The following is a 27,907-nucleotide window of genomic DNA, read 5'->3' as shown; positions in this document are numbered from 1 at the left end:
TTTGATTATATTTTGTTTATTGATATGAGTTAAAGTAATATATTATGCATAGTGGACTAATATGCATTGAATGTAGGTTTGGAAGAGAAAATCAAGGAATTTTGGCAAGACTAAGGTTTGAAACTCGAATGGGACAAGGGAGAGAGATTGTAGGAGGTAAATCCTCCTCATTTACTCCTCCCCCATTCGAATATTCCTCCATTAATCCCACCAGCTCGGAGTGCAAGTAGCCAAGTCATGAAGATTAGAAGGTAGCTGAGCAAGTGATAGATAAAGAGTTAGTTCATCTCAAGTTTGGGAGCTGAGCCTCCCTAAATTTAAGGAAGTCATTGGGGACTTTAGTTGTATAAGTAGAAAGGCCTAGAGACTCATTAGGATTCAAAATTTTGTTGTAAAACTCTAGCAATTTTCGAGCTTTAGACTTGTGGAAGACTTTTGATGTAATTTTTTGTTTTGGTAATAAGAATGAGTTTTTTCTTGATTCAGTACTGAGTTAAATCAGAGGGCTGAAGCTCTTAGGTTAGGGCCCAACCCTCGCAGAAAAGGATCCTTTTCTTGTATCTTTATGTTTAGCTTAGTTTCATAGATTCATGGTTAAACTGTTTTCAAAAGAATTTCATTGCAAGTAGTGTAGATTTGATTAATTCTTTATTAGTTTGCTTCCATTTGTGCCTTACTTCTGTAGTAGGTTAAAAGGGATAAAAGAGGCACCACAAAGTTGTTATTAGGTGTCTTGGCCTCACTTCTTCCTTCTGGGATCATGATTTAATGAAAAGACCCTTATGCAGCCCAAAAAGATAGATTTCCATTTCTTTCATGATATTTAGAGTTTGGTGTACTTAAACTAGCATTTGACCAGTTTTGCAAAGTAGGATTTCATTTCCATCTCTTCTATCCTCATTCTTGCAGTAGATCCCATCAATGATTCCATGTTATTCAACAATTTCTTCACGCATAAGGTAGACAATTAGTTCATTAAATTATGTCTTTCTAGCTCATGAGAATTCTCCTTGTTTACATGAATTTCTGGAAATTACACATGTTTTATGCAGATAAGGTTCTTCAGAAGTAGACAAAGATCCCATAGCAAGGAAACACCTTCCAAATTCATCCACCCATAGCCATTCCTTTTTTTCATCAAAACCGTCACCAATTTCATAATTTTACATAGAAATTTCCTCAAGAATTTTGAGCGAATCCAACCATCTCCTAAACTTGGTTTTGGGTTCTGTGTGAGCCTAGGCCTTTTCTCACTCCATTCCACCCATCAATCACCTTCCCTAAGCCTTCCATCACCTCCAACACCCATTGTTTTGCTCACAACTGTATCTTGTAGAAATACAGGGAATCTTGTAGGTTTCTAGTACATCTTGTAGGTTTTCAAGTAGTGGCCTGTTTTGAGGCTGAATTGAGGGAAAACCTATAGGAAGCCTTCCAAGATCACCCAAGGGTTCCCCAAACCTTCCAACCATCTCCTGAACATTCCATCCATCCACCAGCATCCCTAAACCACCTACCACATCACCAAAAGAGATTAGTTTGCACAGTTGATTTTTCATGAAAAGCATAAAAAGACAAAACAAATTTATTACAGTCCTTTACATGCATAACATTTATGTTTGATGTTTTTAACTTCCATGCTTAGGATAGTAGCATTTTTTTCATGTTAATTTAGCATCATTATAAAGCATAGCTCTTATAAGTTAATTTGGAAATGGTGTGACTTAACATTGACTTTCAGTCTTTTTCATTATTGTAGTAGATCAGCTCTCTCTTAGAGTAGATTTATATTTCTTTCATCAAGGAACCAAGATTCTTCTAAATCCATAGAATTCTGGATTGAAACCCTAGTGGTATCTCGCCAACTGAATAGTGACAAAAAGAAGAACCATCACTTTTAATTGTGTATAAAGCACTGTCACCTCCAAGTTTGTATGAACCCTGGGTTGATAAAGTAAAGCTAGTAGCCCAAGAGTTGTAGCATTCTTGCTGAAATATTGGTACTCATCACTTTTTGGCACAGTTTCCAGGGAGGTGTCTGAGTAATATGTGATTACTGCTTTCTTTCTTCTATTTCTTGTTTCTAATATTATTCCATTAGTTTCATTTATGAAAAAGTAATTTAGTTTTCTTCCTTTTCGTTCTACATTCTTTACTTTTCTTTCCATTCTACAAGAGATTTCAAGCAAGTAGATAATATTTTCATTCAGTCAGTAGTTCTCATTCAGTCTGTAATTTCAATTCTACAAGTTAGATTTCAACTCAACAATTTGTTTTTCATTCAGTCAGTAGTTTTCATTCAATTTGCAATTTCAGTTCTGCAAAGCACTTTCAAAGTTTGAAAAAATCACGAAACAAACCAAAAACGTTTCCTTTCATGCCTCGTTGGAATAGGGATAACTTAGGGAAATGTTTGCCAACTACCCCCACTGCATCAAACAGTTGACCTTCCCTCTTCTTCGGCGACTGTGAACTGGAGGAACCCTTAGGTGAGCAGCAGACATATTTGAAGAACCTACAGGGGAAGAAGAAGAAGAAGAACCCATTCCTACTAAGCCAATGGCTAAAAACAGAAATGACTGAGGGAATATAGGGAGAGTTGAGGGTGCCTTCCCCATCAGGGAAACCAATGGGGATACTAAGATGAAAAATATAAGCCCCTATGCCCTTCCTCATTTCCATGGCCTAACCACAGAAGATCCCAACACTTTCCTATTTGAGTTTTTTGTTATATGTTGAACCTATGACTACAAAAATGATGAGTAGAAGTTGAAACTATTTCCATCTACCCTCAAGGATGTAGCTTTGCGCTGGTTCATGGGTTTACCTAGGGATAGCATCACAACTTGGGATCAGATGCAACAAGCCTTCAATAGCAAGTATCAAGACTACTGTAGGTCTAAGGACACTAAAGAAGAAATTTTTAGGATGACCTTAGGTAATGATGAATCCCTAGAGGATTATGAAGAAACATTCTAGCTTAGTTACAAAAGGGCTAGGTGCACACTTGACCCTGAGTCACTGAAGTTGGTCATGCTTAGAGGATTAAGGGAAGACCTTTTGGATACCCCACACTTGTTGTAAAAACGAGATATATACTAGTTACCCTATGAAGATATCAAGGCTGTCTTTAGAAGCCATTCTAGGGCAGCTAGGAAAAAGGGTAGGGGAAGTCAGCCTATGGTCAGTACATCCTCTTTCAATTCATCCATCAAGGGTGAAATTGGAAACATGTTGGAAGATTTCAAGAGTGAGATGTTGCAAACACTTGCCTTACAGATGGACACTATGCACATTAGGAGAAAGAAGGAGGAAGTAGAGAGAGCCTTGGCCATTTTCTGTCCTAGATGCACCAAGAGAAACCCTAGGAATGAATTTCCATTGAGTTCTATTGAAATTTGCTCAGTCTGTGAAGAAACCCACTCCACAGACAAGTGCCCTTCTTTGCATAAACTCAAGGCATTATATCAAGGAGTTGAAGGGGTGACCAAGCAGCTCTGCTACATAAACTAAAAGAGACCTCATGGGCCTAGGCCATACTAGCAGGGCATGCAAGGGTCATCCCATGCATATTACAACCCCAACCAGACCACATCCATACCTTCTTGGGGACCCCTTGCTCATCCTTCCTGGTCTACACCTCCTCCTTGGTCCTTTGCATCTCAGTATCATTCCCAGCCAGCTAGTCATTTCAACCATATGCTCCACCACAACCTCAGTGGAATGCATTGCCCCAGGGGTGGAGGCCCCAGTACAAAAATACTCCTGCTTTATTGCCTTCACCACATGACCAACCATAGCTATTACACACTGCTCCACCTAAACAACCCCATATGCCTGCCTAGCCAAATCCGAACCCGAATAACAGACAGGCACAACAAGTATACATTGGAGATACATCATCTCCAGCTTATGCTGTGGAGATCCAAGAAATTAACCAACAATGTAAACTTTGAAACAAGAACTATAAACTCAAAATGGGAACTTTGGCCAAAAACCCTGAAAAAACATCAAAAACATTGCTAAAAATGAAAAGTGTTGATGTTGGAATAACACCTTTTTTTTTCTTGGGTAAATTTTCAACATGTTTTAAAAATGGTGGTGAAAACCAATTTTTTGTGCAAAAATTATCCAAAAAAACACCCTCAAAATGAAAAGTGTTAATGATGGGAGAACACTTTTTTTTTTCAAAAGTAAAATTTCAACATTTCGAAATAATGGAGTAAAATATTTTATCATGATTGTGAAAAACATTAAATTAAATTAAAAAATAAATAAATAAATAAAAATAAAATTAAAACAATGAAAAAACACAAAACAAAAAAAGGTAAAAAAAAAAATAACAAAACATAAATTAAAATATATACTAAAAAAAAAAAATTCAAATATAAAAAAAAAAATCAAATATTAAAAAAAAAAACCAAAAAAAAAATTCATATAAAAAAAAAAAAACGAAATTAATGATAAGAATTAAAAAACAAAAAAAAAAAAAAACTACCAAAATTAAGATTAAAATGTTGACTAGTTAAAAAACAAATATAGAAATATATATCAAAGACAAAAATAAAAAAAAAATAAAAAATGTTAAAAAAAATATCTTACAAAAGAATTTGGAAAAAAATCAATAGATATATATATATATATATATATATATATATATATATATATATATATATATATATATATATAGAAAAGTAAAAATATGAAGACTAAAAAAGACATTAGCAAAAACTGGGGAAAAAAAAATTAAAAACAAACTAGTTTAAAAAAAAAAAAAAAAAAATTTAGTAAAATTAACATTTAAAAAAAACAAAAATAAATTCAAATTTATATATATATATATATATATATATATATATGCGTATTTTTATTAAAAAAATGTAATTATTTTTTATTAAATATACATATTTTATTTAAAATATATATATATATATATATATATATATATATATATATATATATATATATTTTTAAACAATCTTTTTTTTTTATTAAAAAAAATTATAATTTTTTATTTTAAACATTTTTTTGGTAAACACAAATTATTAAACCTACATTTTATATTTAAAAAAGAAAAAAAAAATTAAACCTACATTTTATATTTAAAAAATAAAAAATAAAAATAAAATTTACTTTTTTTTTTGTTTTTTTAAACAATCTTTTTTTTTATTAAAAAAAATTTATAATTTTCTTTTTTATTTAACACTTTTATTTATTTTCTATTTAAAAATAGAAATCATAAAAAATAATTTAATTTTTTTTAAAGAAATTTAATATTTTAATTTAAAATTTTAAAAATTATTAATTTTTTTTAAGTTAATATTGTTTTTTTATTAATAATAATAATAATAATAAAATTCGGTGGCCCTCCCCCCCTCGGCCACCTGTGGTGGCACAGTCGTGGGTGGAGGGCCTACATGCAGGCCCTTCGCACATGGCCACGCCACACGAGCGGCCGAGGGGCAGGCGGGCGATTCCCAAAATCGCCCGCCCGCCCCCCGGCTGCCCGTGGTGGCGGGGCCATAGGCAGAGGGCTTGCGTGCCCGCCTGCCCCCCGGCCGCTTGTGGTGGCATGGCAGTGGGTGGAGGGCCTGCACGCAAGCCCCTCCGCCCACGGCCGCACCACGATGGGCAGCAAGGGGGCGGAGGGCAACCAAATTTTTTTCTTTCTTTTAGTAATAAAAAAAAAACAATATTAACTTAAATTTTTTTTTTTAAATAATTTTTTAAATTTTAAATTAAAAAATTAAATTTGTTTAAAAAAAATTAAAATATTTTTTATGATTTCCATTTTTAAATAAAAAATAAATAAAACTGTTAAAATGTAGGTTAATTTTTTTTATTTTCATTTTTTATTTTTTTTAAATATAAAATGTAGGTTTAATAATTTGTATTTTTAAATAAAAATAAAAATTGTTTAAAATAAAAAATTATAATTTTTTTTTAATAAGAAAAAAGATTGTTTAATTTTATTTTATTTTTAATAAAACATGTATGTTTAATAAAAAATAAATACATTTTTTTTTAATAAAAAATACGCGGGTTTTTTTTTTTTTGAATTTGAATTTATTTTCGTTTTTTTTTAATATTAATTTTACTAGTTTTTTTATTTTTTTCATTAATTTTCTATTTTTTTTAAAGTAGTTTGTTCTTAATTTTTTTTCCCAGTTTTTGCTATTGTTATATATATATATATATATATATATATATATATATATATATATATATATATATATATATCTTAATTTTGTTTTTTTTTAATATTAATTTTACTAGTTTTTTTAATTTTTTTCGTTATTCTTTTTTAAACTAGTTTGTTTTTAATTTATTTTTTTCCTAGTTTTTGCTAATGTTTTTTTTTTTTCTCAAATTCTTTTATGTTTTATGAGATAATTTTTTTTTAACATTTTTTATTTTTTATTTTTGTCTCTTTTATATATATTTTTATATTTGTTTTTTAGATACAACTATTTCATGTGGATTGAAATTTAATTAAAGATGTATAAATATGTAGAATATCGGAAATGCAAAATATCAACCTTCTTCTTTAAATATGCAAATCAATAAAAACCTCACTATAAAAAAAATAAAAATAAAAATAAAAACAAGAAAATATGAAGAAGAAGACCACTTCCAAAATTATTAAATTTACAAAATAATTATTTACATTTCATACATTAAAAAATTTAAAGTCAAAAAATAGGTCTTTTAAAAAAAAGGGGTTTGATGCAGAATAACCACTTTTTAAAATCAGCATGAAAATCACTACCATTCTAAAACACAATATACATAAAAAAAATTAAAGTGCCAAAAACTATGCTCTAAAAAAAAACGTGTGTTTTGCATCACCCCTTTTCAAAATCGGGTCACTTTTTTGCTATCTCTACAAAATGGGTAACAATATCAGTTTCCATTTCAAAGTTTACGTTGTTAGCTTGACATCTGGGAGAGTTCTCCTGGACAACCAACCTCCACCTCCACCTAGGGAGGTTGAAGAAGAATGAGAGGAAAGAATTCTTAAAGTAAATCCACCCTTTCCTAAGAGATTAACTCAACCACTCTAGCCTATCCCAGAAGAAACTGAACTCCTAGGAGAATTGAAAAACCTATGTGTTAAGATTCCACTTCTCCAAGCCATCAAGGATGTCCCTATTTACAACAAGTTGATTAAGGAGAAGTGTTTCGAGCATCCAAGGAGGCGAAAAAGAGATGCCCCTACCATTAATGTCATTGGACAACTAGCCTACTTAATGCTGGGGTAGGTAATATGTCCAAAGTATTTGGGCCCTGGAAGCCCTGTAGTAGATGTGCACATCAATGGTACCATTTTCCCACACACTTTGATCGATCTTGGGGCTGCCATTAATGTGATGAGTAAGGACACCATGCTTAAGCTCAACCTCCAAGGTTCATTGAGAAAGACCACAATAGTCCTACAACTTGCAGACCACTCCACAATGACCCCTGATGTGATGGTATCCATTGACTCTTGGGAGTACCCTACAGATTTCCTAGTTCTCTAGCCTAAGGCTAAGCTTACTGGGTACCCTCTCATACTTGGGAGGCCCTGGTTGGCCACGATCAATGCTTACATCAGCTGCAAAGCTGGGAATATGACCATCAAGAATGGGCATATGTCCAAGAAGTTAGTCCTATAACCTCTTGCTCAGCCATCTTTAGAACATGATTTACCTTTATGGCTAGAAGAGGAGGAAGAAGATGAAGTTTATTCTACCCAACTGTATACCTTAGAAACAACCATGGGAGGAGGACAACATGATGAAGATGAGTTGATTGAACACCTACTCCAAAGTCCAACTCCCAGTACATTGTCCCTAGAAGAAGTAGTAAAGGAAACCCAGAAAAACAATCCAATTGATCTGTACTTGGCCAATTCCAACCCTCTCCATGTCAAAACCACAGAATTTGGCCCTAAGAGAACTTTGAAAACAATCCATCTCTTTCTGTTCTCTAAGAGGATAAGTTGTGCAACATGCTAAAGGAAAATTTGGATGCCTTCGTTTGGAGTTACAAAGAAATGAAGGGAGTACACCCCTCAGTGTGTACTCACCACATTTACATCAAAGAAGTTTGCAAGCCAGTCTGAAAATCCCAAAGGAGGATGAATCCAACTCTTAAAGATATAGTCAAATAAGAACTACAAAAATTGTTGGATGCAGGATTCATTTATCCTATCTCCGATAGTGAGTGGGTCTCTCCTTTGGTGTTAGTTCCCAAGAAAATGATAAGTGGAGAATTTTTGTCAATTATAGGGAGTTGAATAAAGCCACAAAGAACGACCATTTCCCTCTACATTTCATCGACCAAGTGTTAGATGGCCTAGCAGGGAAATGTTTTTTCCCTTTCCTAGATGGATTCAGCGAGTACAACCAAATCCAGATTAGCCTGGAAGACGAAGATAAAAGCACCTTCACCTATCCTTGGGGCACTTTTTCCTATAGGGTCCTTCCTTCTGGCCTATGCAATGCTCTTCCCACTTTTTAGAGAGCAGTCCTAAGTATCTTTGGTGAGTTGGTCGATGATGCAGTAGAAATATATATGGATGATTTCACAACTAATGGGGGTGATTTCGAGGAGGCTTTGTCCAACTTAGGTAAGGTACTGCACAAATGCATTGAGATGAACCTGTCTCTCAGTCCCAAGAAATGTCAATTCTTGATGATTATAGGGACCATGCTAGGTCATTCAATATCTCAACAAGGACTGCAGGTGGACCCCAACAAAATAGTTATCATCCAAAGGGTCCCACCTCCTCAAAAGCAGAGAGATGTCAGAAGTTTCCTAGGGTTAGCTAGATACTACCAAAGGTTCATAAAGGACTTCAACAAGTTGGCCTCTCCTTTATTTGGGTTGTTTTCCAAGGACTCAAAGTTTATATGGTCAAGAAGCTGTCAAGAGGCCTTGGACATCCTGAAGAAAAAGTTAACCACTACCTTAAGTCTACGAGGCCCAAATTGGGTCCTTCCATTTCACATTCATGCTAATTCCTGACAGAAATCCATAGGATCAACCCTATGTCAGATAGATGAAAAATTACCTTATGCCATTTACTTTATCAGTAAGAATTTATCAAAGGTTAAACTGAAGTACACAGTGATCGAAAAGGAGCTCCTAGTTGTTATGCATTCACTGAACAAATTTAGGAATTATATTACAGGCTATCAAACATTTGTCCATATTGACCATCCCGCAATCAAATATTTAATGAATAAACCCGATGTTAATGCTCATATTATAAGATGGTTACTTTTATTACAGTAGTTTGATCTAACTATTGTTGATAAGCTTGGCAAGGAAAATGTTGTTGCTGACTTTTTGTCCAGATTAGCTCCTGCCTACGCGTGTGGAGGGAATGGTTGATGGCCAAGTACCAGATGAGCACTTGTTGGCCATTTTAGTTCTCTCCCCATGGTTTGCTGACATAGAAAACTATTTGGTATCTGCACAGTTCCCATCGAACTTGTCCTCCAAAGAGAAAAGAAATATTATAAGGAAGAGCACCCCCTTCACTTGGATTGGGGGAAATCTCTTCAAACATGGCCCAGACAAAATCTTCAGAAGGTGTGTCAGGAAGGAGGAATTCTTTGACATCCTTCAGACCTATCATGATGGGCCTTGTGTGTTATAGATCCATTTGGGCACATCACTCCCATCATTCAGATTAGTATTTTAGGGATCATTGAACCCTAATTTTAGTTGCTACATGCCCTAAACAAGTCAACCTATTGAACGCCTCCTTTCGAGACAGTTTCATGGCCTGAAGACATCGTGAAATGACTCCTTGAAGGACTAGCACAGGTAGGCCCATGTAAGGGTGCTTTGCAAAGCACTTAGGCCCATGCAAGGGTGCTCTACAGAGCATTTAGGCCCATTTTGACCTACGCTGGGTGAGATTGAGCGAAATTCATATAGGTTTTGGGGAATATTCTTATCTTCTGGAGTCATCTAGAAGGTTCCCTCACTTATCAACTGCTATGAGCTCGAAATTGGATGAGGAATGACTTAAGATGCATCCTATCCTCTCATCCCTTCCTCTATGGAACTAATTCTAAGTATGGAAGTCCATTCAATACCACCATTTATGACATAACCTCCTTCATCCTCCTATAAATTGAACATTCATATAAGTGATCAGGGGATGGACTATGTTGAATTGTAAGGAGATAATGTTGCTATGCGAATTGGCTTTGAAGAAAGTATTGTAATGCTACATGTTTTTCATGCTTTTGATGTGATGTGGATGGGATCTAAGCTAGAGGAATGACTTTTAATGAGACACAATGTTTGTAATTCCTTCTTCTATTCAATAAAGTATTTAACCCTTTTTCCATATGTTTATATTGTCATATGATGCTTATATGTGTGAAATGTATCTGATTCCATTCACTTGTATTTAATAGATCTTTTTCTTTGATCGGTTCTTTATCTTATGTTTGTGTTTATAGGTACTTTTTAAGTGTGTTAAGTACGGGAAGGAGCGATAGGATCGATACAAGGGAGACAAGAGGAATTTAGAATTAGAAGTAGGTCTTCTCATCTTCTTTGTCTTATCTATTTCTTATAGGAAAAGGTTAAATTTCTTTAAACTATTGTTCTAGATATGGCTACTTATCTAGGGAATTAGTATTTATCCATAGATACCAAATTCTCCAAAACAAATTAGTGACTCCACTGGGGAAAGATCATCGTTCCAAGTAGCTTATCCACATCCTAGGACACTCTTGCAGACCTTAATTTCTTTCATTGATTGTATTTCAGCCTTGTTGAAATGTTATTTGGTTAAAAATTGAGGTTAGATGACTCTTGAGTGGCCTCTCGGGAATCAACATAGGCTTGATCAGGGGACAGTGCTCTGCAGAGTACCCTTGAGTGAGAGACAGTGCTCTGCAGTGCAATTAGACCCTCTTTGACCTATGTTGATCCACCTTAGGGAAAATTTTCACCTTTGGATTGGGTTTTTTGTCCAAATTTCCTTCTGTTTATGCTTGCTAAAAGATCAATGATTGTAGTATCTTTGAAATCAACTTGTATTTCCTGTTTCTAGCCCTACTTTGACTTAATTGATTAATGTTTCTTAAATGATTTCTTTGTCATTATCAATTCATTGTCAAAGTTATATTATACTCGATTAATCTTTTTTCGAAAGAAAGTGTCGTAAAAGTCTTATTTTCCTTCGAAACTGAACTATTGTAAAGTCTTCGTTCTTATAAAAAGATTGATTGATTGTATGTGCATTAGTTTCCTTTTTTTTCATCATAACATTCAGGGATTCAAAAAGAAAAACTTGCATCATTCATATTGTAGTTTGTGAATGCTTGAAAAGAATAGCTAGGGAAATTGCATTAGATGTGCTATTTTCTCTTTGTCAAAGATGTGATTGCTCTATCCCTACTAGATAAGGTTTTCATTGTTCAGTTGAAAGAAAATAATGCTTATCATATTAGTTGCATTTTAGGAATTGTAAACATACATCAAGTGGTGAACCTTGAAAGGAAAATTATAAAGAAGAGCAACTTAAAATTTATCTGAATTTACCTAATGGAGCATTGTCACCTCATGAAAAACATTTAGTGGTTCTAGGCTAGAGATGTGTTCCGGCGTCATAAAACATAGTAGTTGTCACTAACTTGTCAGCAATACATCCTGAGCGTGATACCTCATTGCACGTATGTGAGTATATCATAGCTCATCCACGTACCTTCTGGTATATAGGGCAGTGTTATAGTACGTGAAGTATATGGGAATGCTCTCACTATGTGTTTTTGCATTAGATAATGCTAATACAGACTGGGCCTCCACGTACTTTTGGGTATATATGGGAGGACAACACTAGGTTTCTATCCATCCTTAGGTAACCGAGTCGGCCACCTTGTACATTGTTATACACTGAACACAACATTTAGGGATATTTCCTACCTGTACATCTCGGTTGATCGGGAGGTATGATGTAGTTCACAATTGCTTGGTAAACATTTTGCCTAGATTATCCCTCTTTTGTTTTTGTTATGTTAATTTCATTAAAATAAAATTAATTGACCATAGATAACATCCTCCATGATCGCTCCTTAGTTGGTCTTAGGTTGAGACATACAACAACAAATCCGGAGTCCACCGATCAAGGAATTACTTTTGATGGAAATCCTAGTCCTTTTCCTTCCTTTTGAAATATTGGTGCTCCATATATGGCTACATTGTCCTTTTCGGGATTTACCATTGGCTTGCTAGTATGGTTTTTTTCAACCTCCTTGGTTCAAAATGTCATGATTTCTCCGCAATCGAGTATTCCTCCAATTGGATAAAATCAACGTCCAGTTGATCCTAAAGTTGACCCTTTGCCTTCTTCCTCGGTTGTTTCTTCCTCTTCTCCTAGTGAAAGTATTGGTACTAGTAACTAGGCAACTAAGAAGAGGAAGAAAGGGAAGAAGAAGAAGAAGAATCAAATTCAGTAGAGGGGTAACTAATCAACCATTGCTTTGAATGCAACATCTGATGAGAAATTGTCCATCAAGCCTCATAAAGTTCGATATCCATGCAAACTTTGTACAGGAGACAATCTTCTTCGAAATTATTCTGGACTTCCTCAGACCTTATAAGAATGGTATTCTCATTCACATTTTCTTGTGTCATAAACTTCTGGAGATCATGCTGGTGACACACCATCAACTAGTGGTAGTAACGTTCATGGAAAGAAGGGTAAAGTTAATTTTCCCTGTAGGTTATGTGAAGGGAATCACTCCATTCACCTTTGTCCCTATCTGGATGAAGCCAAAATGTGTTGGATAACCATTCTACTTCACCGCAGCGAATTCCATATGGTTACAAGAGACTCTCCCTTAATCCTTCACTAGTTGATGAATTGATTGACTCAAAACAAATTGTCAATCAAACCCACTCTCTCTGAAAGTGAATCCTATGAGTCTATACCCAACCCAAATCAACAGGTCGAGGAAATAGTTTACTCAATTTCACCTTCAGTTAATTGTACCTTTCCTGAAGAGAGTGAATATGATACCACTTAGGTTCTTTCTGTTTCTTCAGATTCCAATGATCTTGGGGGAAATCAGCCTGTTCCATCAAGACAGGAGGAAAATCCTCCCATTCTCGTAACTCAAGGGGATAATTCTCTCGTTCTTGCGGTACCCCCTCCAAGTAGTCTGCTCACTTCCTTTGATTGGAATCCATTGGTAGGATTTTATCTTCCTTCTTATGTGCCTTTCTAGATCACAGTACAGGTTTGTAATATGATTGTATCTGGCACTATTATAGATGAAGGTGCATCTGTGAGTATCCTTTCCTTCACTGCTTGGCAAGCACTTGGTTCACTGCCACTTGTGCCTATTACCTAGAATCTGTTGGCTTTTAACAGAGGAACCAGTAAACCATTAGGGATCCTCCCTCAGATACCTATTACTTTGGGAGGAAAAATTGTTTATCTCAATGTGATGGTAGTCCTAGGCCCTTTAGACTACAATTTACTTCTTGGGCATGACTATGTTTATGACATGAGAGCTATTGCTTCAACACTCTTTCGAGTGATTTGTTTCCCACATGAAGGCATAATTGTCACCGTTGATCATCTTTCATTTCCTGGTCCAAATATGGCTTCTAGTCAACCATCTTCCCTAAATGGTCCTTTTGTACCAATGGTATCATCTCCGCCACAGGTTAATGATGTGGCAACCTGTTCCATGCCTACATGAACTGACGACCAATTCAGTGATGTTGTACATTATGTACTGGGGGCATTGGAACCAGATATCTCTAATGGATTCCTTAATATGGATCCCTTCTAGAGCATTGTTATCCCATCTTATGAGAACCTCTTGGAATTCATGACCTCTTATGAGTCGTGATCGAGGAAAATGAGGATAGTTATTTTACTATGTCAACCTCATTAAAAAATGAAACAACTCCGATGAGGATAGTTCCTTGTCTTGTGTCAACCTCGTTAAAAAACGAAACCAAGGATATGAGGATAGTTCCTGGACTTATGTCAACCTTGTTAAAAAATGAAACAAAGGGTATGAGCATAGTTCCTTTTCTTGTGTCAAGCTTGTTAAAAAATGAAACAAGGAGTATGAGCATAGTTCCTTGTCCCGTGTCAAGCTCGTTAAAAAAAGAAACAAGGAATTTGAGCAGATTTCCTTGTCTTGTGTCAAGCTCATTAAAATAAAAAAATGAAACAATGTCCCCTAGAGCAAAGTTCCAATTCGAGTCTTTGGTTAGATCTCATAAAATCCCAGTCGAGTCTTTCACTTGATCTTGTAAATGAACCTTCATTCCATCCACCTGAGAGCCACAAGTCGTCTACTTAGATGAATGTAATGGAGTTTAGGGGGTATGCACCTAGTGGTAAAGTTAATATTCCCTGTAGTTTATGTGAAGGGAATCACCCCATTCACCTTTTTCCCTATCTGGACAAAGCCAGGAAGGTGTTGGATAACCGTCCTGCTTCACCGCAGTGACTTCCATCTGGTTACAGGAGACTCTCCCTTTCATCATGCTGGGGGCATGTAAACCAATCTCAAGCATAGTTCTTCGTTTCAATCTTGTGTAAATATGAAACTGAATTCAAGCATAGTTCTTCGTTTTAAGCTTGTGTAAAAATGAAACTAAATCCAAGCATATTTTTTCATTTTAAGCTTGTGTAAACATGAAACCGAATCCAAGCATAGTTCCCTATGGTTCAAGCTTATGTAAAAATGAACCCATATCCATTTTAACCCTCAAGATTGTCATTCTATCAACCTCTTTTGTCAGATGAGCTTTGGTTATTTTCTCCTTCCATCATCACTATTTGCTTGGCCAATCATACACTTTCACTTGGTTGTTTTACCCTTTTTGAGGAACATTTGAAATGAGTGGTCTTATTAGCTAGCCTCTTCACATAAATCAACATGTTTTGAGAAGTTCCAACATCATGGGAACCGGTTACTGTCCTAAACACCACTCGCTCCACAAAGTGGAGTCCTCTTTAAGCTCTTTTCAAACTCTCTAAATATGAAAAGATTGTCGAGCACTTGTCCTTTTCAGCTCGTTAATAGATTGGAAATGGCATCTACTCAGTATAATTTTAACCCTTTTTCAGGCTGAGATAGATTAACTACGAAAAAGGAATACGTTGACCAAACATGGTCAATAGGTTCTCTCTCATATTTTTTTACGCTTTTTCGGGTTTGAGAGACAAATCGACGAAAAATAACTTGTGGGGTTTTTTTTTCGTCCCTTTTCAAACTCTTTAAACATGAAAAGGACCGAGTTATCTTTGTCGTTAAACTCGTTAAAACATCAAATAGCGACAAACTTATCCATCTACACAAGACCGAGTTTCACCTTTTCTAGACTCGTTAAAACATCACATAGTGATGGATTCACCCAAAGGGTGGAATTATAGAACAAGCATATGTTATCCTCCTCAAGATTGATTAAAAATAAAGAGGTATTGGTCAGCAATGACTAGGGAAAATGGAAAAAGAGGTAAACCACTTTATGGTAGCAGGTCGCTCTTGAACATGACACTTTCACTTCATCTAAGTGACTATTTGGGTTAGGTTATCTACTTGATAGTTATCATACTTATGGTCTATCACACCATCCATCACACCATCCATCACTTTTGTTTTGGGTCAATGATGCCAATTCATTCAGACTATTTGGGTTGGGTTATCTACTTGATGGTTATCATACCTATGGTCTATCACACCATCCATCACTTTGGTTTTGGGTCAATGCTACCAATTCATTTAGTGTCATCAATATGTTCAAGAGAAGTCAATGAGTTTAAATTCATCCCTTGCAATACCATAAACCTTCATTTTCATGACCGTCATTCTTGAACCTTGTGTCGTCAATCAAATTCCGTCTCCAAAATCATTACACTCACTTCGTTTCATTTATGTGGGATACATCAAGGCCCTCCTGCAACGAGTCGCTTCTTGTCAACATCAACTCATTATCCAAGAAGTTGACTTAGAAACACCCTTCTAGTACCTTGAGGCTTGCATACATCAATGGTAGGTTTCTTGCTTCCAGCGATAGATTGACGTCAATTGTCTTCGATTGAAAGACTTTGTATGGTGTTCAACATCAAATCATCCATTCACGCCATGCAAAATGTACTGTAGTACCTTGAGGATCATTATCATTATTGGTGATTTCTCTCACATCTGTTAACAGCTTACATCATTAATTGGTAATCAGATGGCGTCTTCTCATGTTCGAATTTAGATGACATATTCGCATGGTAAGACTCGTACTTGAGCAAACGATTGAACGAGATATAAGACCTTGAATCTAGTCCCATCCATCTGGGTTGCAATTTTAAGAAATGTATCAAATCATCTGTACAATGGATTTACATTGACGGTCATTCTGATCATGGGTCTATATCTGTAGATGACTTTCTATGTACTTGTAATGAAAGTTTAGATTTTGAGCATGGGTATGCCTTCCCTCAACGATTCATGAGAAAAAATCAAAATATCATGATATTATGTATTGTAAATAATGCAGGTCATCAACCACTTCGGAACCTCCTCATCACATCGTAAAGCATATCACTCGACACTGTTGTTTTTGACTTCATGCTTTAGGGGGCAGTTGTTATAGATCCATTTGGTCACATCACTCCCATCATTTAGATCAATGTTTTAGGGCTCATCAAACCCTATTCTAGTTCCTACATGCCCTAAACAAGTCAACCTATTGAATGCCTCCTTCCTAGACAGTTTCATGGCCTGAAGACATCCTGAAATGACTCCTTGAAGGACCAGTGCAAGTAGGTCCATGTAAGGGTGCTCTATAGAGCACTTAGGCCCACTTTGACCTATGTTGGGAAAAATTGAGCGAAATTCACATAGGGTTTGGGAAATATTCTTATCTTTTGGAGTCATATAGAAGGTTCCCTCACTTATCAACTCCTATGAGCTCAAAAATGGATGAGGAATGAGTTAAGATGCATCCTATCCTCTCATCCCTTCCTCCATGGAACTAATTCTAAGTATGGAAGGCCATTCAATACCACCATTTATAACATAACCTCCTTCATCCTCCTATAAAATGAACACTCATTTAAGTGATCAGGGGATGGACTATGTTGAATTGTAAGGAGATAATGTTGCTATGAGAATTGACTTTGAAGCAAGTATTGTAATGCTACATGTTTGTCATGATTTTGATGTGATGTGGATGGGATCCAAGCTGGAGGAATGACTTTGAATCAGACACAATGGTTGTAATTCCTTCTTCTATTCAATAAAGTATTTGAACCTTTTTCCATATGTTTATATTGTCATATGATGCTTATATGTGTGAAATGTATCTGATTCCATTCACTTGTATTCAATAGATCTTTTGCTTTGATCGGTTCTCTATCTTCTATTTGTGTTTATAGGTACTTCTTAAGCATGTTAAGTACGGGAAGGAGTGACGGGATCAATACAAAGGAGACAAGAGGAAAGCGGAACTACAAGTAGGTCTTCTCATCTTATTTGTCTTATCTATTGCTTATAGGAAAAGGATAAATTTCTTTAAACTGTTGTTCTAGATATAGCTACTTATCTAGGGAATTAGTATTTATCCGTAGGTAACAAATTCTTAAAAGAAAATTCCCAATGGCAGGTTTCTTTTAATGGATAAACCCGATGTGAATGCTCTTATTTTTTTCTTTTTCGTGTGGTTCGCAGACACCCATGGTCAGTGGATTCCGGTTATGTCCATGTAAAGAATAGAGCTAATCTCTAGGATCCTGCCCCTCGGCCACAGACCTGACCCCAAGGGCTTTCAAGGAGAATTGACCCTGTGACCTACCGAATGGGGAGGCACTGACTTGACCAGTTGGGCTAATCCTTGGGGCTATGTGAATGCTCGTATTATAAGATGGTTACTTTTATTATAGCAGTTTGATGTAACTATTGTTGATAAGCCTGGCAAGGAAAATGTTGTTGCTGACTTTTTTTCCAGATTAACTCTACCTGCAGGTGAGGAGGGAATGGTTGATTACCAATTATTGGATGAGAACTTGTTCTCCATTTCAGTTCTCTCTCCATGGTTTGTTGACATAGAAAACTATTTGTTATATGCACAGTTCCCACTGAACTTTTCCTCCAAAGAGAAAAGGAATATTATAAGGAAGAGCACCCCCTTCACTTGGATTGGGGGCAATCTCTTCAAACCTAGCCCAGACCAAATCTTGAGAAAGTGTGTCAGGGAGGAGGAAGACTTTGACATCCTTCTGACCTGTCATGATGGGCCTTGTGGAGGTCACTTTGTAGTAAAGAAGACAACATTCAAAGTGTTATAAGCAGGCTATTATTGGCCCACTCTTCATCATGATGTGAAAATATATACTAGTCAGTGTGATCAGTGCCAAAGGATGGAAAAACCTACTCCAAGGGATGAAATGCTTTGCAGCCTCAAGTGACTTTCGAGCCATTTGTCAAGTGGGGCATGGACTTCATTGGACCTATTGACCCTCATTCAAAGAAAAAAATAGTACATCATTGTGAGCACTGACTATCTGACTAAGTGGGCTACAACCAAGGCAATTAAGGCAACAACAGAGGAGAAGGTAGTTGAGTTCTTAAGGGAGGATATATTTTACAAATTTGGGTACCCTAGAGAGCTAGTCATTGATAAAGGCAGCCAGTTTACCTCCAACATGATTGAATACTTGCTCAGCGAGCACAAGATCAAGCATAGGACCTCCACACCCTATCACCCACAAGATAATGGCCAAGTGGAGGTGACCAATAGAGCGCTAGAGGGCATCTTGACCAAAGTAGTTAACAACAGTAGAAAAGATTGGGCAGATAGACTAGTTAAGGCCACCTGGGCCTATAATACCACCTAGAAGACCACCACTAGATTCACACCCTATGAGATCGTCTATGGGAAAAAGGCCCTGTTGTCCATTGAGTTTGAGTATAACACATTAAGGATGGCAGCCTAAATAGATCTAGATCTCAGCAGTGCACAAAAAAAGAGATTGCTTCAGTTGAATGGTTTAGACGAGTTCAAAATGTAGGCCCTTCTACACATAGAGGTAACTCAACTTTAGAGTAATATCTGACATGATAAGAACATTAAGGATAAAAAATTTCAAGAAGGTGATTGGTGTTATAGACATTTTTGTGCCCTACAACCCCAAGAATGAAATGTCCATAAACCAAGGGCTCCTAAGTCCCTAAAAGTGTTTTTCTAACCCCTAAAGGAACAAGGTCAACAGATTACAGCTTCTCCCAGAAGTTCTCCATGAGAAACTACTCAAAATTGGTCAAAACAGGATCATTGCAGCTGCTCCACTGGCTAAGTGTGTTGCATCTCACCTAAATACACTGTGAGGGTGAGTTGCATTTCAAGAGTCCCTTCTGTGGGGTGCGATGGGCAATAAATGACAAATGGCAGTGTCATTCCACGAGGTGGAGAGGCAATGGAAGCTTCCAGAATCTTCTCTTGTGACACTTGCCTCACTGAATTCGACCAAGGATGAGTAAGAGGCCCTCAGTCTCCAAGTGGAAGCAAGAACTATCAGAGAGAAGACACTAATCAAATCACAAGCTGACTCATCCCCCTTACAGATATCTATATATGGATCCCTCATCCCAGAGATCCAAAGGCTGGAATTTTGCATATTGTAAGGAATTGTTGTTGGTTTCTAGAGACAAACATCAGATTGTTGGGTGATCTAAGCTTTGTTTGAGGTGAAGAGGGGCTTATTTGCTGGGAGGTTGATGCTGGATCAGAACAAATAGTTGTAACTCCTCCTGGATCTTTTCTTGTTTATCAATAAAATCTATTTGAGTTTTCCTCCATGCTTTTGTATCATTGATGCTTGTTACATTTGTATGGTCAATTTACATCTGATCCTAGATTGTTTATGATTATAGATCCATGTCTTTGTATAGTGCTATGCTTCTGTGATCTTATAGGTACTTTGTGAAGCTGGGCGTGCAAGGGAGCAGGTAGTTGAGGACTATCAAAGAAGAGAGGGATCGAATCGAAGGATTAGCGCAAGACAGAGGTTGGTCTTTCTGTTCCTCTCTATCTATAATTCATAAAGGAAAAACAAAAGTAGTTTTTTTTCTGTTTGTTTCTAAGGCAGCTGTCGCACCTTAGTGGGATAGAGCAGTTCTAAATAGACACTTTTCCCTGTAACAAAATGGCGACTCCACTGGGGAACTAATTAGTTTGTTTGTTTATCATTCTTTGTTGTTTGTTTCATAAACTTACAAGTAGCATTCGAACTGCATTTGCCATAACAAATGCAAAGTAGATAACTGCTACTTCAATCCATCTACTGGATCTGTTTATGATTTAAACAACTAATTCACAAACTATCTGATTGCCCTTGTGATAGCTCTTAGATGCTCCATAGATCTACCCCTAATTGTTGCATTACTGATTTCATTTTACTCGGCCAAAACTCAAGAACTAAACTGCAAACTGTGACCAGGAACCCGTACAGAGTCTTGTTTCTGGCCCAGTGTAGGTACTATTTAGAGATTCAGAATTTCAGCGCACTTCCCGAGTGGACAATCTGCATTGCATTTCAGATTCTCTGTGTTACAGGTGCACTGATCAGACTAGCTCTGTGTAGCTGTGGCTTCTGTGATTCATTCTTTCTAGTTCTATTCCTGAATCTTGCTGCCTGTGATCAGTATATGTCTGTTTGAAACCCCTTTTCCTTGCTATTATTCCACCTCCTTTGTACAAAAGAACTGTAGATGTTTTTGTGTGTTTTTTGAGTCATTTACAGTTCTCCTTTGCAAAAGTAGCATAGCCGTACAATCGTCCTTTGATTTGAATCTGTCGCAAGTGTCAATTTCGATCATAGGAAAAAGTTTGATTGTTGTTGATGGTCGATTATCCTGTTACTATTGATTTTGGTCTGAATTTGTAATTTTCTAGTGTCAAGAACAAGTATTCAGTTCAAAATCGTAAGGTGTTGTAATCGTCTCCATTTTTTATTTCGAAAAGAAGCTTGTTGATATTTGTCACTTGAAAAGAAATTTAGATTTGTGCATCAACTTTATTTTTAGCATCGATATACTAAGAAAGTCGAAAACAAATACATGCATGTGCATTTGCATATAGACAGTCTAATTGGCTTGATTTAGGAAAGTGCATTTAGAGTGTGCTCTTTACTCCTTGTGAAAAGATTATGTCTTTCTTTTCCCTAGTAGCTAGGATTTTCATTGCATAAAAGAGATAAAAAGTTTGTTTATCATCTTAGATTGCATTTTAGGAATTACATCTACATCTCGTGGTGAACCCGAAAGGAAAACTTCATAAACAAGATCAACTTAAAATAAATTCAATGATTCTAACAACACTTTGGAATTTAACGCACAACATTTAGAAGTCTAGGCTAGAGACGTATTCCGGCGTCGTAAAGCCTGGTAACTGTTGTTCTCACTGATGGTTGGGTGATTCCTCCACTTTGAGAAGATAAGTGCCAGTACAGACTTGTGCTCCCACATACCGTCGAGTATATTTTGGGAGACCCTGATAGGCTTAATCCTTTATCCATAGGAAGCCATGTCTACCGCCCTATCAATCGCAATGCACTGAACACAGCATTCGGGAAGATTGACTGCCGTACCATAAAAAGTATTCTGCAATTTTGCGATTGGTTTGGTTCTCCCTCTACCTAGACTTCCAGAGAAGTCCCTTTCGTTCCTTTTCAGACTCCTTAACGGAAAAGGTCCATCTGAGCACTTGTCACTTCAGGCTCATTAAAAATCGAAGGAGACTAGAGTCATCTTTTGTTTTTTCTCGACTCTTAAAAACTGAAAAAACAAGTTGTGTCAAAACGTCTAAAATTTATTTTAAACGGAATATTCATTACCCTTTCCTACGTTGATCTTGGGTTGAGAAAATGGAATCCACCAACCAAGGGATTCCCCTTGGAGGAAATCCTAGTCCCTTCTCCTCTTGGGGAGATGTTGGTGCACCCCATATGGCCACATTGTCGCTTCCAGGACTGAGAATTGGTTTACCTATATGGCTCTTCTCAACCTCTGTCGTTCAGAACACCGCAATTCTTGAACAATCGAATCAGTAATTAGATGAGTCCAGAGTTACCCACCAACCTTCTACTTCCTCTAATTCTTCCTCTCCTCCTTCCTCTTCGCTTGATGGGGTTGGTAAAGCCAAAAGTCAAGTACCTAAGGAGAAGAAGGAAAAGAAGAAGAAAGAGAAGAAGAAGAAGAAGCCAAAAGCGAATGGGGGCAAACGAGTGTCGTCTAGCGAAAATCCACACACTGCACCGACCAGGCCTAAATCGCCATGTGTCATTTGCAATGGAGACCACTATCATAGAGATTGTCCTTGCATCCCTCGGATCTTAAGGGACTGGTCTCCTCGTTTGCACAACCCGGTGTCGTCAACCTCTGATGATCAAGTTGAAAACACACCGTCAACTAGTGAAAGTGAAGCCCCAAGACAAAAAGGAAAATATAGATTTCCTTGTAAACTGTGTCAAGGCGATCATGCCGTCCATCGTTGTCCCTTCTTAGTAGAAGCTAAAAGAGTTTTGGACGATTGTCCGATTTCACCGTTACAACTTCCTCCTGGATATAAAAAACTCTTGCCGAGTCTGTCACTAGTTGAAAATCCAGCTGGCCCGCTCAGGTGGTCGGCCGAAGCATCTATCATTGAAGATAAAGCATCTGAACCCATACCAGATGAAAGTAAAAAGCTCGAGGTGGCAGTTGACCTGGTCTTGCCTTTAGAGGTTCCATCTTCAGATGATACAATCACTGAAGAGAACAAGGATGACATCGTCCAAATTCTTTTCATAAGCACAAACTCCAACGAACATGGGGGCAATTTAACCGTTCCTTTACCGTAGGAAGGAAGTTCGTCAGAGTCATACCCAGCCGTCTATTCGGTCCCACCTCCAAGCAACCTAGTTGTCTCCTTCGACTGGAATCAACTAGGCAGACCCCGTTTACCAGGTAGTGTACCATTCTGAATCATTGTTCAAATATATAGAATGTTTATGGCTGGTACCATCATAGATGAGGGGGCTTCTGTGAGTATCCTTTCCTCAACTGCTTGGAAAGCGCTTGGTTCGCCATCGCTTTTGCCTGAGATGAGAAATCTAACAGGCTTTGATAAAGGAACCAGTCGACCGTTAGGGATCCTTCCCGATGTGCCCATAACATTGAGAGGGAAAACCGTTCACATGAATGTAATGGTAGTTCAAGGACCCCTCGATTACAATCTACTCCTTGGACGAGACTATATTCATTGCATGGGAGCAATTGTCTCCTTACTCTTTATAGTAATGTGTTTTCTGCACAAAGGAAGAGTGGTCAAGCTCGTCGACCAGCTTTCTTTTCCTAGATCATACAGAGCAAATAGTCATATACCATCCTTGAATGGTCTTTTCACGCAAGAAATGTCTCAATCTCCAGTCCGTCCTCCCGATGAGCGTGAGTGATTCGGGGGACATGACTGAAACCCAGGGGGCATGCACCCTGGTCTGCTTCGGCAGGAAAACTTCGAGTATAGGGTAGGTTTCCGCGAGAGAATATGACCTCCATACTCCCGTCCGTGATTGGAAGGGGGAGTTGGACTGGAAAAAGATTCTCTTGTCAAAGTTATGTGAGTTGGCGGGCACCGCCGCTCACCTTTGTTTATCTCGGTAGACATCGCCGGAGAAGTGTTTTGTTTGCACTGTGAGTAGAACAATCTTTGGGTAACCTATAAGAGGTAGGCCTCTCTCGGTAAAACAAATGTTTTAACGGACTAAAGAATGGGTAACCTTGAAACTCTATTTTATACCTGGGGGCATGCAAACCTTTTGGAGTGCAAGCAAAGAGCGACTATTTATTTTTAAAATTTTTAGGACCTCTAACCCTTTAAACTCGTAGGATTGGTCATCTCCTAACTTGCATAAAGAAAGGATGTGGGGCAAAACTCTAAAAGTTGTCATTTCATATGAGACATTATTATCACACGACTCAATTAATCGAGCAGTTTTAGCACATAGTTCAAGCTCGTTAAAAAATAAACATAATACATGAGCAAATGTTCCCCCCCCCCGCGTTTAAGCTCGTTAAAAAATGAACTATTCCCCGGTAAATAACCATCGTGAATGTATTACTTCAGTCGTTAAAGCCTTGGTCGTGTTTGCACCGTCACCTCAACTTTTTCATTGGTTGATCATTCACCTCCATTTGATTGTTTACCCATTTTCAGGAACAGCTGCAAAGAGTGATTTCACTAGCCATCCTTGTGACACTGCCATGATTGGAAAATTTCAAACCTTACCTGGAATCAGCTACTACCCGTTTTATCACTTGTTCCTCAAAAGACGAGTCTCCTTTAAGCTCTTTTCAACTGACTCCTAAAATATGAAAAGATTGCTGAGCCATTGGCCTCTCCAGCTTGTTAAAGGGACAGGAAGTGCTATCCCTCCTCTAGATTTTAATCTTTTTGGACCTGAGCGATTATTACACAAAAATATCGAGCACTTGTTTTGTTCGGCTCGTTAAAAGTATCGAAAATTCATCCCTTCTGTATTGTTTTATACTTTTTCGGACTTAAGGGATTAAATGACGAAAAAGGAATTTTGGAGTTACCTTTACGTTCCTTTTCAGACTCTCTAAAATTGAAAAGGACCGAGTTATCTTTGTCGTTAAACTCGTTAAAAAGATTAATAGCGACAAACTTGTCTATAGACGAGAACGAGTTTCACTATCGCTAGGCTCGTTAAAACATAGCGATGGGTTTGCCCGAAGGGAAAATTATAGAACAAGCATATGTTATCCTCCTCAAGCTTGAAAAAAATAAAGAGGTACTGGTCAGCAATGACTGGGGAAAATTGGGAAGAAAACTTGAAGAAACTTTGTTGGTAGCAAGTTGCTCTTGAACATGACACTTCCACTCCGTGTTCGAGTTAATGCTATACCATCCACATTTGGGGTTAATGCTACCAATCCATCACATCAGTGTCGCCGATATGTTCAAGAGAAGTCATTCAGTGAATTGACTTGTGTCTCACCCACTACCATACATTATATTCCATTCTTTCATGACCGCCACCCTGAACCTTATATCACCAGATCGTTTTCACCTCCATTAAAATCATTTGCTCCGTTCCGTGTCATTGATGTGGGATTCATTAAGGCCCTCCTGTGACGGATCACTTCTTGTCAACATTAGCTCATTATCCAAGAAGTTGATCTAGGAACACCCCATTCAGTACTTTGAAGCTTGCATGCATCAATGGCAAGTTTCTCACTTCCGGCGACAGGTTTACATCAATGACCTTCGACCGAAAGATTTTGCATGATGTTCGACGCCAAGTCCTTTATTCACACCACATGAATTGTACTGCAGTACCTTGAGGGTCATTATCATTATCGGTGATTCCTCTCGCGCTTGTTAACAATTTACATCATTGACTGGTAATCAAGCGATGTCTTTCCATGTTCGACTTCAGAACATTTCTCACATGGATCGACTTGTACTTCGAGTGAAGATCAGATGAGATTGAAGACCCCGGATCTAGTTTCATCCATCTGGGCTGCGATATATGTTCAGGGAAATAAAGAATTTAAATGTACATCATTTCCGCACAGATAATCATCCACTCAAAAGGATGATGGCTCTATCAGAATCATCAGTCTACACTCAGACAATTGTCTGTCCTATGCACATGAAAATGAATTTATAAAGCTAAGCATGGGAATGCCCGCCTCAGCTAGATCATGAAAATATTATGAAGATAATGTATTGTATTGTATCTTATTACAGGTCTCCTCCCAGCATTGAAAGAACTTTGGATCTTCATAATAAAGCATTTTACCCGACACCAAAAGGTTAATGGCCTCATACTTTAGGGGGCAACTGTTACAGACATTTTTGTGCCCTACAACCCCAAGCATGAAATGTCCATAAACCAAGGGCTCCTAAGTGCCTAAAAGTGTTGTTCTAACCCCTAAAGGAACAAGGTCAACAGATTACAGCTTCTCCCAGAAGTTCTCCATGAGAAACTACTCAGAATTGGTCAAAATAGGATCATTGCAGCTACTCCACTGGCTAAGTGCGTTGCATCTCACCTAAATACACTGTGAGGGTGTGTTGCATTTCAAAAGCCCCTTCTGTGGGGTGTGATGGGTGAGAAATGACAAATGGCAGTGTCATTCCACGAGGTGGAGAGGCAATGGAAGCTTCCAGAATCTTCTCTTGTGACACTTGCCTCACTGAATTCGACCAAGGATGAGTAAGAGGCCCTCAGTCTCCAAGTGGAAGTAAGAACTGTCAGAGAGAAGACACTAATCAAATCACAAGCTGACTCATCCCCCTTATAGATATCTATATATGGATCCCTCATCCCAGAGATCTAGAGGCTGGAATTTTGCATATTGTAAGGAATTGTTGTTGGTTTCTAGAGACAAACATCAGATTGTTGGGTGATCTAAGCTTTGTTTGAGGTGAAGAGGGGCTTCTTTGCTGGGAGGTTGATGCTGGGTCGGAACAACTGGTTGTAACTCCTCCTGGATCTTTTCTTGTTTATCAATAAAAGCTATTTGAGTTTTCCTCCATGCTTTTGTATCATTGATGCTCGTTACATTTGTATGGTCAATTTACATCTGATCCTAGATTGTTTATGATTATAGATCCATGTCTTTGTATAGTGCTATGCTTCTATGATCTTACAGGTATTTTGTGAAGTTGGGCGTGCAAGGGAGTAGGTAGTTGACGACTATCAAAGAAGAGAGGGATCGAATCAAAGGATTAGCGCAAGACAGAGGTTGGTCTTTCTGTTCCTCTCTATCTATAATTCATAAAGGAAAAACAAAAGTAGTTTTTTGTTGTTTGTTTCTAAGGCAGCTGTCACACCTTAGTGGGATAGAGCAGTTCTAAATAGACACTTTTCCCTGTAACAATTGGGCCTTGTTATATGATTCCAGATATAAAGAATTTAAGGGAAAGTTAAGGACAAGATGGTTAGGACCTTATGTTATAGAAATACGTCATGATAATGGTTTAATGCAAATCAAAACCATAGATGAAGAGGCCAGTCCTTTACTTGTTAATGGACATCGATTGAAAGTTTACAAAAGACCACTGTCAAAGAAAGAGTTTGTTGATGGTATCAATAAAAAAGTGATGGTGGTGGAGCAAGTTTCAGCTCCTGCCTCATCAAATCACTGAGAAAAAAAAAGAAAAATAAGGACTCAGGTGAAAACCTCCATGAGGCTCCTGAGTCCCACTATTGGGTTGAAAACTCCTTGGGGCGACCCAATGGTGTCAAAAAACGGAAAAAGGAAATAAAAAGATCCATGGGTGAAAACCTCTCTTGAGGTGCCCAGGGAAAACAACTAGGATGAAAACCTCTTAGAGGCAGATTAGTTTAAAGAAAAAAATGAGAGAAAAAAATTATGAAAATTTCTATTTGCAGGTTAGCAAGGAGGATGATCAGAGAAGAAAGGAGGATAAAAAAGGGACCTATTTCACTGACGATTTTATTTTTCCACTCATTTTCATTCATCGCTCCACCATTTCTTTCATTGTTTTCACTCCTTTTCTTCAGTTTACAAGGGGACTGTGTTTTCTATAGGATCCCCTATAAACCTACATGATCCCCTAAAAACCTATAGGATGATCCTGTAGAAATTACAGTGGCTCGGGAATCCTACAGGAAGTGACCCTAGGCCAAGAAAATGACCCACCATGTAAAAATAATGACATCCCTACATCAAAACCTCATTACCATACCTGTCTTCACTTTCATCACCCCTTCATTCACCATAAAAAAAAAAAAAATCAATTTCAAAAAAAGAAAATTAAAAAATCACAGTCTTCAAGAGAAAACATAGAGAGAAAAAAATGAAACAGAGAGCAGAAAGGAGTAGAACCTGAGTATGTT

The sequence above is a fragment of the Pinus tabuliformis genome, chromosome 5_2 (genome assembly GCF_031772625.1).
Source record: "Pinus tabuliformis cultivar Carrire ecotype Pingquan chromosome 5_2, CPIR1, whole genome shotgun sequence".
In the NCBI taxonomy this organism is placed as follows: Eukaryota; Viridiplantae; Streptophyta; class Pinopsida; order Pinales; family Pinaceae; genus Pinus; species Pinus tabuliformis.
This window is presented reverse-complemented; position numbering follows the sequence as displayed.